General features: G+C 41.6%; 2 protein-coding genes across 12 annotated transcripts in view; one reads left to right on the top strand and one right to left on the bottom strand.

The window, feature by feature from the left end:
• Positions 1-9,410, top strand: part of MCPH1 (microcephalin 1) — a 331,342-nt gene that overhangs the window by 181,677 nt on the left and 140,255 nt on the right. The gene's annotated exons all lie outside the window — the stretch shown is intronic.
• ANGPT2 (angiopoietin 2) overlaps positions 1-9,410 on the bottom strand; it is a 62,594-nt gene that overhangs the window by 35,097 nt on the left and 18,087 nt on the right. The gene's annotated exons all lie outside the window — the stretch shown is intronic.

Here is a 9,410-nt window from a genome sequence, read left to right as displayed (position 1 = left end):
TTTGCTGCTCACACTGCCTTAGCTCAGGTTTCCCCAAAGCAGAGCCTGAGACAAAGGCATGCATGCAGCAAGTTTGTTTAGGAAGTGATCCCAGGGAGCCGCAATGGAAGACAAGGCGAGTGAAATAAGGAAGAAGGGAAAGCCAGTTCAAAGATGTGGCCACCACTATGGCAGTTTGTAAACATCCCCAAGGCCTTCCCAGGAGCCCTGTGGATTATGTCTCAGAACTGTCCTCCTGGGGCAAGAAAGAATGTTCTCATGGGCATTAGCTTTCCCTTACTTCTGGGTTGTGCTTGAGAGAGTAATGCCAGTTTGGGGTCAGAGAAGTTCCTGGGCAGGGAGCAGGGGACATACAGTACTGCCCAAGGCAAGGTCTGTCAGGTGGCACAGCCAACTTGAAGCCTGTTGGGAACTGGTCTCCATGGAGATAGCGAGGATAAGTGGTGGTGCCAGCAGGACATGAAGCAGCCCACAGAGGTGTTCCATGAGATGGAAGTGTGATACTATAAAGCATGTTTGGTAAGTGAGAAAACTAAGGGTCAGAAAACTTAAACCTGTTACCCAAAGTCAAGTGGACCAGAGTCTGCCAGTCGGATGGAAGAGACAGGCGAAGGAGTAATGGTGTTGAGTACCACATGTCGAATGGGGTCCTATTTTAAAGCTTTAAAACTCACAGTCAGAAATTTGGTGCAGTGGGAAACTATGTGCTGCTGGATGTATTAGAGAAGAATACTGTCATACCAGCCACCATTCTGAAAATGGTAATATTTCTAATGGATTAGGACAAGGAAAAGACTGGAGATAAGAAACCAAGACTCAAATCACCATACAAGGAAGATACAACCTGAACAAGCTTTTAGCAGCAGAAACAATTGAGAAGGTCTTTTTTTTTTTTTTAATTTTTATTTATTTTGTTGTTGAGAATGTACACAGCAAAATACACACCGATTCAGCAGTTTCTACATGTACAATTTGGTGACACTGATTATGTTCTTCAAGTTGTGTAATCGTTCTCACCTCCTTTTCTGAGTTGTTCCTTCCCCATTAACGTAAACTGACTGCCCCCTAAGTTTCCTATCTGATCTTTCCAGTTGCTGTTGTCAGTTGGATCCCAGATACGTAGATAGTTCTTAAAACAGCATAATGCTCAAGACAGAGCTTTTTTACTGGTTAACCTATTGTTTGGTTTTAAGAAGACTTCAGGGGATATTTTTGGTTTAAGTTTTAAAGAACATCTCAGGTCACAGTTCCAGAGGATCACCCAGCCTCTCTGGCTCCAGGAAGTCTGGAGTCTTTTAAATTCTGTTCTACATTTTCCCCCTTTTGGTCAGGATTCTTCTATGGGATCTTTGATCAAAATGTTCAGTAATGGTAGCTGGGCACCATCCAGTTCTTCTGGTCTCATGGCAAAGGAGGCAGTTGTTCACAAAGGCAACCAGCCACACATTCCATATTCTCCTTCTGTTCCTAACTCTTGGTCTTCCGCTGTTGTTCCAGGTGAATAGAGACCAATTGTTGTGCCTTGGATGGCCGTTTGCAAACTTTTAAGACTCCAGACACTACACAACAAACTAGGAAGTAGAACAGAAGCACTAAACACGTTAGTAGGCCAGTTATCTGTGATGCCCCATGAAACCGTGACCATAAATCTCCAAGCCAAAGAACCAAATCCCATAATGTATATGTATATATAATATATATACACACATACATATACCTGTATGCATTTTTTGTCATCGTTGTAAATGTATCTATCACACAACTTTCACCAGTTCAGCTTTTTACGAGTGTACAACTTATTGACAGCAATTACAATAATTGACTCTGCAACCCTACCCTTAATCAATGTAAATTTTACATCACCACTAAGCCCCCTTTCCCCTACTCTCTCCCACCCCTGGTAACCACTAATAAACTCTGGTCTCTGTACATTTGCCTTTTCTTACATTTTTATATTTTGCCTTTTGTGATTGGTTTGTTTCACTCAGCATAATGCCTTCAAGATCCGTCCATACTGTAGCATGTATGAAGACGTCATTTCTCCTACTGCCCGAGCAGTATTCCATGTATGTATGTGTCACATCTGGTTTATCCTTTCATCTGCTGATGGGCGTTTAGGTTGTTTCCACCTTCTGACTATTGCGAATGCTGCTGCAACGAACACTGGTTCGTAAGTCTCTTTCTGAGTCTCTGCTTTCAAGCTTTGGGTATATTCCCAGGAGTGGAATCGCTAGGTCACGTGGTAGTTGTATTTTTAGTTTTTCAAGGAACCGCCACACTGTTTTCCACAATGGCTGCACCATTTTGCATTCCCACCAGCAGTGGATGGGGGTTCCAGTTTCCCTGCATCCTCGCCAACATTTGCTACTTTCTGTTTTGTTTTGTTTTGATTGCGCATTAGGTGAAAGTTTATAAAGCAAATTAGTTCCCCCTTTGATATTTTGTACATAAAGTGTTTCATGACCTTGGTTTCATTCCCCACGATGTGTCAAGACGCTTCCCATTTCCACCTTGGGTCCCCCATTTTCTTTTGTCCTGCTTTTCAACCCCCTCCTGGCTTCTCCATTTTACTTGGATCCACAATCAGCACCCATCGAAGCAGCAGTCAAGAAATCAAAGGACGCATTGCATTGGGGAAATCTGCTGCAAAAGACCCCTTTAAAGTGTTAAAAAGCAAAGATGTTACCTTGAAGACTAAGGTGCGCCTGATACAAGCCATGGTATTTTCAGTCGCCTCATATAAATGCGAAAGCTGGATGATGAATAAGGAAAACCGAAGAATTGACACCTTCGAATTGCGGTGTTGGCGAAGAATATTGAATATACTATGGACTGCCAAAAGAACGAACGAATCTGTCTTGGAAGAAGTACAACCAGAATGTTCCTTAGAAGCAAGGATGGTGGGACTACATCTCACATACTTTGGACATGTTATCAGGAGGCATCAGTCCCTGGAGAAGGACATCATGCTTGGTAAAGTAGAGGGTCAGTGAAAAAGAGGAAGGCTTTCAATGAGATGGACTGACACAGTGGCTGCAACAATGGGCTCAAGCATAACAACGATTGTGGGGATGGCAAAGGACCCTGCAGTGTTTCATTCTGTTGTGAGTCAGAACTGACTTGATGGCACCTAACAACAATTTGCTTTCTAATCTTTGTTTTTTGGTGGATAATGTCATTTTGATGTCTTATAATTCATTGTTCTAAGGAATGCATTCCTCTAGGGTGCCGTTATTTGTCTTATGTGCTTGTCTACATGGTCTTCAGGAATGGCTTCGGCTCCAGACCAGAAGGGTGTCTTGGGGCCATAGTCTTGGGGGCTCCTCCCGTGTCTGTCAGACCAGTGAATCTGGTCTTTTTTTGTGAATTTGGTTTTTGTTCTACAGCTCTGTCCCACTCTGTCCAGGACCCTCTGTTGTGATCCCAGGCAGAGCAGTTGGTAATGGTAGCCAGGCATCATCTAGTACTTCTGGTCTCGGGGCCATGTAAGCTGCAGTTCAGGTGGTCCATTGATCCTTTGGACTAATTTCTCCCTTAAGTCTTTGGTTTTCTTCATTGTCCTTTGCTCTGGACAGGAAGAGACCAATCATTATATCTTAGATGGCCACTCGCAAGCTTTTAAGACCACAGTTGCTACTCACGAGAATAGGACCAGAACATTGTCTATGTACTTTGTCGTGCCAGTTGACATACAGGTCCCCTGAGTCTATGGTCTTTTGTCTTCCATCCTGGGAACTTCATCCTGCATGGTGTTTGGTTATACCCCTCGTGTGCTCTATATGAGCCTCACCTATGTCATATATGCAGAAATATCCACCACCAAACCCATGTTTGTCGTTGGGTGTGTTCCCTCACATCCTCCCACACCTCTGGGAGTATCTATCTACCTGTTTGTCCATTTGTAAATTATTGTTTGTTAATACAGAAATTCACTTTAACTTCACTTTTAACTTCAACAAATACCTGTCAAATTCTTAGCTTAGGATATACTAGTGATGTTACCTACAGAAGTAGAAAGGAAATATGATAATATTTTCCCTTTTTTGAATGAACTAAATTATAAATTATTACAAACAGAAGCAGTTTAAATTCAGCTCTGGCAATGAGATTGATGAATCTGGGCTAAAATATACTGGGAATTTCTTTTTTAATGAATGGTCTTGCGTTCTCTGAATTTGAGGTGCATTGAGAGAAAAAAAACTGAGCGTATTTTAGTGTCTTTCTATGCTAAACCAAATCCTTGAAACATATGCATATTTATAGACATACATGCGTGTGTATATATGCCTATCAAAAAAATCCAGACTAGTTGCTGTCAAATCAATTCTGACTCATGCCACCCCCATGTGTGCAGACTAGAGCTCTTCCGTAGTTTTTAAGGCCGTGACCTTCAGGAAGCGGGTCGCCAGGGTTTTCTTCCGAGGTGTCTTTGGGTAGGTTCAAACCACCAACCTTTCAGTTAACAGCCTAGGACTTAATCATTTGTACCACCCCCGTACTCCTTACATATGTTTGCACGTGAATTTAATCACTCATATCTTTATCTTCTTTTCCATCTTTGTGGCATGATAGGCCTTCAGAAGCCAGTAAAGAGGCTTTAGAAAAGAATGAAATTGCATTTCCTCATTCCATAAATGAGGGCCTGGATCACAGTGCTAGCTGGTTAAAAAAAAAAAATTTTTTTTTTTTTTTTTGGCGGAGTATAAATCAGAACTCTGATCTCCCAACGCCTAGTCAGGCACTCCTAGCACTGTACTGAGATGCCCGCGCTCGCTTAAGTAAATGTGCTACCCAAGTGTTAACATTTCACTTTTATGATTAAGTATTCAGATACCAAAGGTCAGTTATACCTCCCATATACCCTGGTTCTGCAATGTCTCTTTCTCTTTTATGTGTGTTTTCTAAAATCCTGGGTAAATTTCTGTGGACAAAGTATATGACCATCTTTGAAGCTTTTTTTTTTTAAATAATTTTTATTTTGCTTTAAGTGAAAGTTTACAAATCAAGTCAGTCTCTCACACAAAAACCCATACACAACTTGCTACATACTCCCAGTTACTTCCCCCCCGCCCCTCAATGAGACAGCCCTCTCCCTCCTTCCACTCTCTCTTTTTGTGACCATTTTGCCAGCTTCTAAGCCGCTCTACCCTTGCATCTCCCCTCCAGGCAGGAGATGCCAACATAGTCTCAAGTGTCCACCTGAACCAAGTAGCTCATGCCTCACCCATTGTCCAGTCCAATCCAAAGCTTTTTTTTTTAAAATGAAATGTTTTAGTTTTAACATATAGTCACAATTACTATGCTAAATGTCTAGGAAAGAAAAAAGCTAAAAAAAAATTAGATGATTTTTGTCTTGAAGATACTTTCAAACTGGTTTGCTGTCCTTTATACAAACTGCAGGAAGCTTATGTTTCTTTGAACACAAAATGTTGGGGTGGGGGCCGTGGGAACGCAGATGAGAATGCTTGAGGAAGCAGAGGTGGCCTCTGCGGGGCCTGCTGAGTGCCGCTGCCTCAGAACAGACCTCCAGCCAAGCTCTTCTGTTTCTTTATCTTCTTTTTCTGCTAGCAAACCAAAAGGTGGAAAAAATTCCAATGAATAGAATTTTGGGGATGATATTAGATGATGCTCAAAGTACATAGGATTAATTTACCTGAAAGCTTAGCAATAAAGCGTGTCATCTTTTGCACACAGAGATGTAGTACTGACCTGCCTTCAGCAAAATATGCGTTCACAGTTATGTTCTCAGTGTGGGTGATAGCTGTGTTCCCAGTTGTCTGTGGCCTCTTACCTGAACACCGTTCCATCTACTTTACCCTGGATTAGAATAAATGTATACAAACATGTATTTATACACTTCGCCGAGTGGAGATTTCTGTGAACAAAATGTAATGGCGTGTGCGTATGGCGTCTGTAAACTCCATTTAGCTGCGTGCTCTAATTGGTTAACTAAAACCACCCAAACCGTGAATAATAGTTATCACACTGTAACGCTGGGAAATCTTTAGGCAAATCTGTTCTTTTGATTTTGATGTCCGTGATCGTGAAACTGTAGCTGCAACTTTTTATTTAGCGACTTTATAGCAGCAGAACCTCCCGCCCAGTGAACCCTTGAGGAGGAAAACCTACTCCTCGACTGTATTAAATTATCTCCCATTTGACCTCTGGTCCAGTTCCTATTCTTGCAAGTGTTTGAAACTGTAAGTTGGTCGTGTTTTCATGTTTATTTACATGAGTTCAGTCCTCTTCGCTGCACGTATTTGAGGAATTAAAAGCACATCTGCCTACATTTTGCTGAAGCTAAAAATGATCAATCTTTGTAACTCACATTGGAAATATAAATTATTTAATCAGAATATGGTTTGCACATTAGTTCTTAAAGCTATAATATATTTTTAAGCATTTTAACAAAACTTTTAAAAAATTTCATCAACAGTAGAATTATTTCTTCATCAGAAGCAGTGCCTCAAAAGCCAACAATATTCATTGCCCAAGTTATATGGCTTTTTTTTTAACTGTATTTCTTATTTTTATTTCTTGATCTGCAGCTTGATAAAAAGTATATTAAGCATCTAAGTATGTACTGTTCTGTTGTGGGTTGTTGTGACTGACTCCACCGAGAAGGGAGACTTGCCCAGGAGCCACACATAGTGATCCTGGCTTGGTCTCATCCTTTAGCTTCTAATTATGTCTTCAGTTTAGAAGATGACCCTAAATGAGAGAGCATCATACTGTAAAATATACGTTGTATCCAACTTCTCTTTACAAATAGCAGTCCTGGGGTGATGGTGTTTGACTCATTTTCCCAGGGCGTTTATTTGAACTTTTGTTTCAAGATGTTACTCGTGTATCGCGGGGGTGGCCTTCTCTCCTGAGGTCCAGTGGGAACCACCACGGGTTGCCTGTGAGCCAACTCTGACTCCTGGCAACCCCAGTGCGTCAGAGTAGAACTCGGATCCACACGGTTGTCAGTGGGTGGTTTTTTCAGAAGTAGATCCCCAGGCCTGGCTTCTGAGGTACCTTGGGATGTCTGTTCCCTAAAGATTACCCCTGAGTAGGAAGAGATGTGCACAATCCGGCCAGGAGATGAAAGTTTCACTGCTCCATATGGACTTTAAACACACTTTATTTTATTTCCATGGGATTACTATTACTTATCCAAAAGTAGTTTTTTCACTGTAAGAAGGAATTCATTTAAATAAAAGTATTAATTGGTATATAGAGTTGTAACTTGCCATGAAAGAACCTTTCTTACCTATTAACTAGCTGTGTGTAAAATCTACTGAACTGTCCAAATCATGAGGATTTAAAATGTTCTGTGGCTAATTGTGTAATACCAAAGGGAAACGGCCACGTGCTGTGTTTTGGTGAGCACTTCTCGCCGGTCCCCTTCTCACGGTGGTGTGGTTATTTTAATTTGTAAGCCTTGCTCTGTGAGGCTGACGTGACACGTTAGTGCGCTGCAGCTCACTAGGTTGATGTTAAGTCAAGTGCTGTCACGGGTATCATGTCGCGCGAAGGAAGCAACGTACCAGAGAATACTTACTATATGATTCTGTTTATGTAAAGTTCAAGAATAAATAAAACTTATCAATGGTGATAGAAGTCAGAGTAATGATTTCCTGGGGGTGGAGGTAAGGGAGGGTAGAGGTGGAGGGAAGAGAGATTAGTAACTGAGAAGTGATGTGAGGGAACCTGTTTTATATCTTTATCTCGGTGCTAGTCACACAAGTGAAAAGTGCATCCACCTGAGTAAACTTTATACACTTTTGTACCTTGTCGTGGATTGAATTGTGTCCCCTAAAAATATGTGTCAACTTAGCTAGGCGATGATTCCCGGTATTGTGTGGTTGTCCTCCATTTTGTGATCTGGTGTAATTGTCCTGTGTTGTAAATCCTAGCTTCTATGCCTGTGGTTATGATCCTGTTTGGGAGTGAGCTGTCCATTATGTTAATGAAGGAGGGCACAATCTACAGGTTTAGGTTGTATCTTGAGTCAATCTCTTTTGACGTGTAAAAGAGAGAAGCAAGTAGAGAGGAGAGGGACCTCATACCACTAAGAAAGAAGAGCCAGGAGCAGAGCGTGTCCTTTGGACCCAGGGTCCCTGCGCTGAGAAACTCCTAGACCCACGGAAAGATTGATGACAAGGACCTTCCCCCAGAGCCAACAGAGAGAGAAAGGCTTCCCCTGGAGCTGATGCCCTGAATTCGGACTTCTAGCTTCCTAGACTGTGAGGAATAAATTTCTGTTCGTTAAAGCCGTCCACTTGTGATATTTATGTTATAGCAGCACTAGATAACTAAGATATTCCTCGGTAAAAAGAATTTGAAAGGAAATATATAAAAAATGTTTGACAAAAAAATTTTTTATTGTGCTTTATGTGAAAGTTTACAAATCAAGTCAGTCTCTCGTACAAAAACTTACGCACACCTTGCTATAGACTCCTAGCACCCCTCCCCCTAATGAGACAGCACACTCCTCCTCTCCACCCTGTATTCCCGTGTCCATTCAGCCAGCTCCTGACCCCTCTGCCTTCTCATCTCGCCTCCAGACAGGAGCTGCCCACATAGTCTCATGTGTCTACTTGAGCCGAGCAGCTCACTCCTCACCAGTATCATTTTCTGTCTTATAGTCCAGTGCGATCCCTCCCTGAAGAGTTGGCTTTGGGAATGGTTCCTGTCTTGGGCTGATAGAAGGTCTGGGGACCATGACCTCCGGGGTCCCTCCAGCCTCAGTCAGACCATTAAGTCTGGTCTTTTTATGAGAATTTGGGGTGTTTGACAGAATTTGATGTGACACCATGATCGTAGTTACTGTGAGTGATTTTATTTACCTGCGTGCCGCTTTCACCTGGGAGTAGCTAAAATTCTGCCTAAATAAATTAATTTTGGAAAAGTAATTTTAAAGCGACTGCAGAGAGCTATAGATTAAATCATTCCAGCCAGCTTCCTGAAATGGGTTAAAAGTATTCAGTAAGGTAAATTAGTAATCTCACATTCTGACACACTATTCTTTCTGGATCAAGCATAAAAGACATTTATTCTTGGAAGACCAAGAAAAAATTCATCAAGTTCCCATTAGTCTAAAAATAATTAATAAATAAATAAATGTCTGAGTCATGCATTGCATCTCCTTGGAGTTCGGTGACTTTAAGTCTAGGAAGATAATAATTTATGCTATGAATAGTCGTTCTACCCATTTCCATTGGCATGAATACAGAATTAATCTGAGAAAAGTAAAATGCAGGCAGTCCCTGGGTACGAACAAGGTCTATCCCTAGAGTGTCTCTAGGTCTTTAGGTCGAATTTGTAGGTAGGTCAGAGCAGTTCTTATTTAGCCTTATTTTAGTGCAAGAAAAAGCTGGAAGTCTTTTCAGTGATAAAATCTGCATGTGCAGCAAGGGAAGGTG

This window comes from Loxodonta africana, chromosome 12 (genome assembly GCF_030014295.1).
Source record: "Loxodonta africana isolate mLoxAfr1 chromosome 12, mLoxAfr1.hap2, whole genome shotgun sequence".
Taxonomy (NCBI): Eukaryota; Metazoa; Chordata; class Mammalia; order Proboscidea; family Elephantidae; genus Loxodonta; species Loxodonta africana.
Note: the sequence above shows the minus strand (reverse complement) of the source record. Positions and strands in the feature narration are given on the sequence as shown.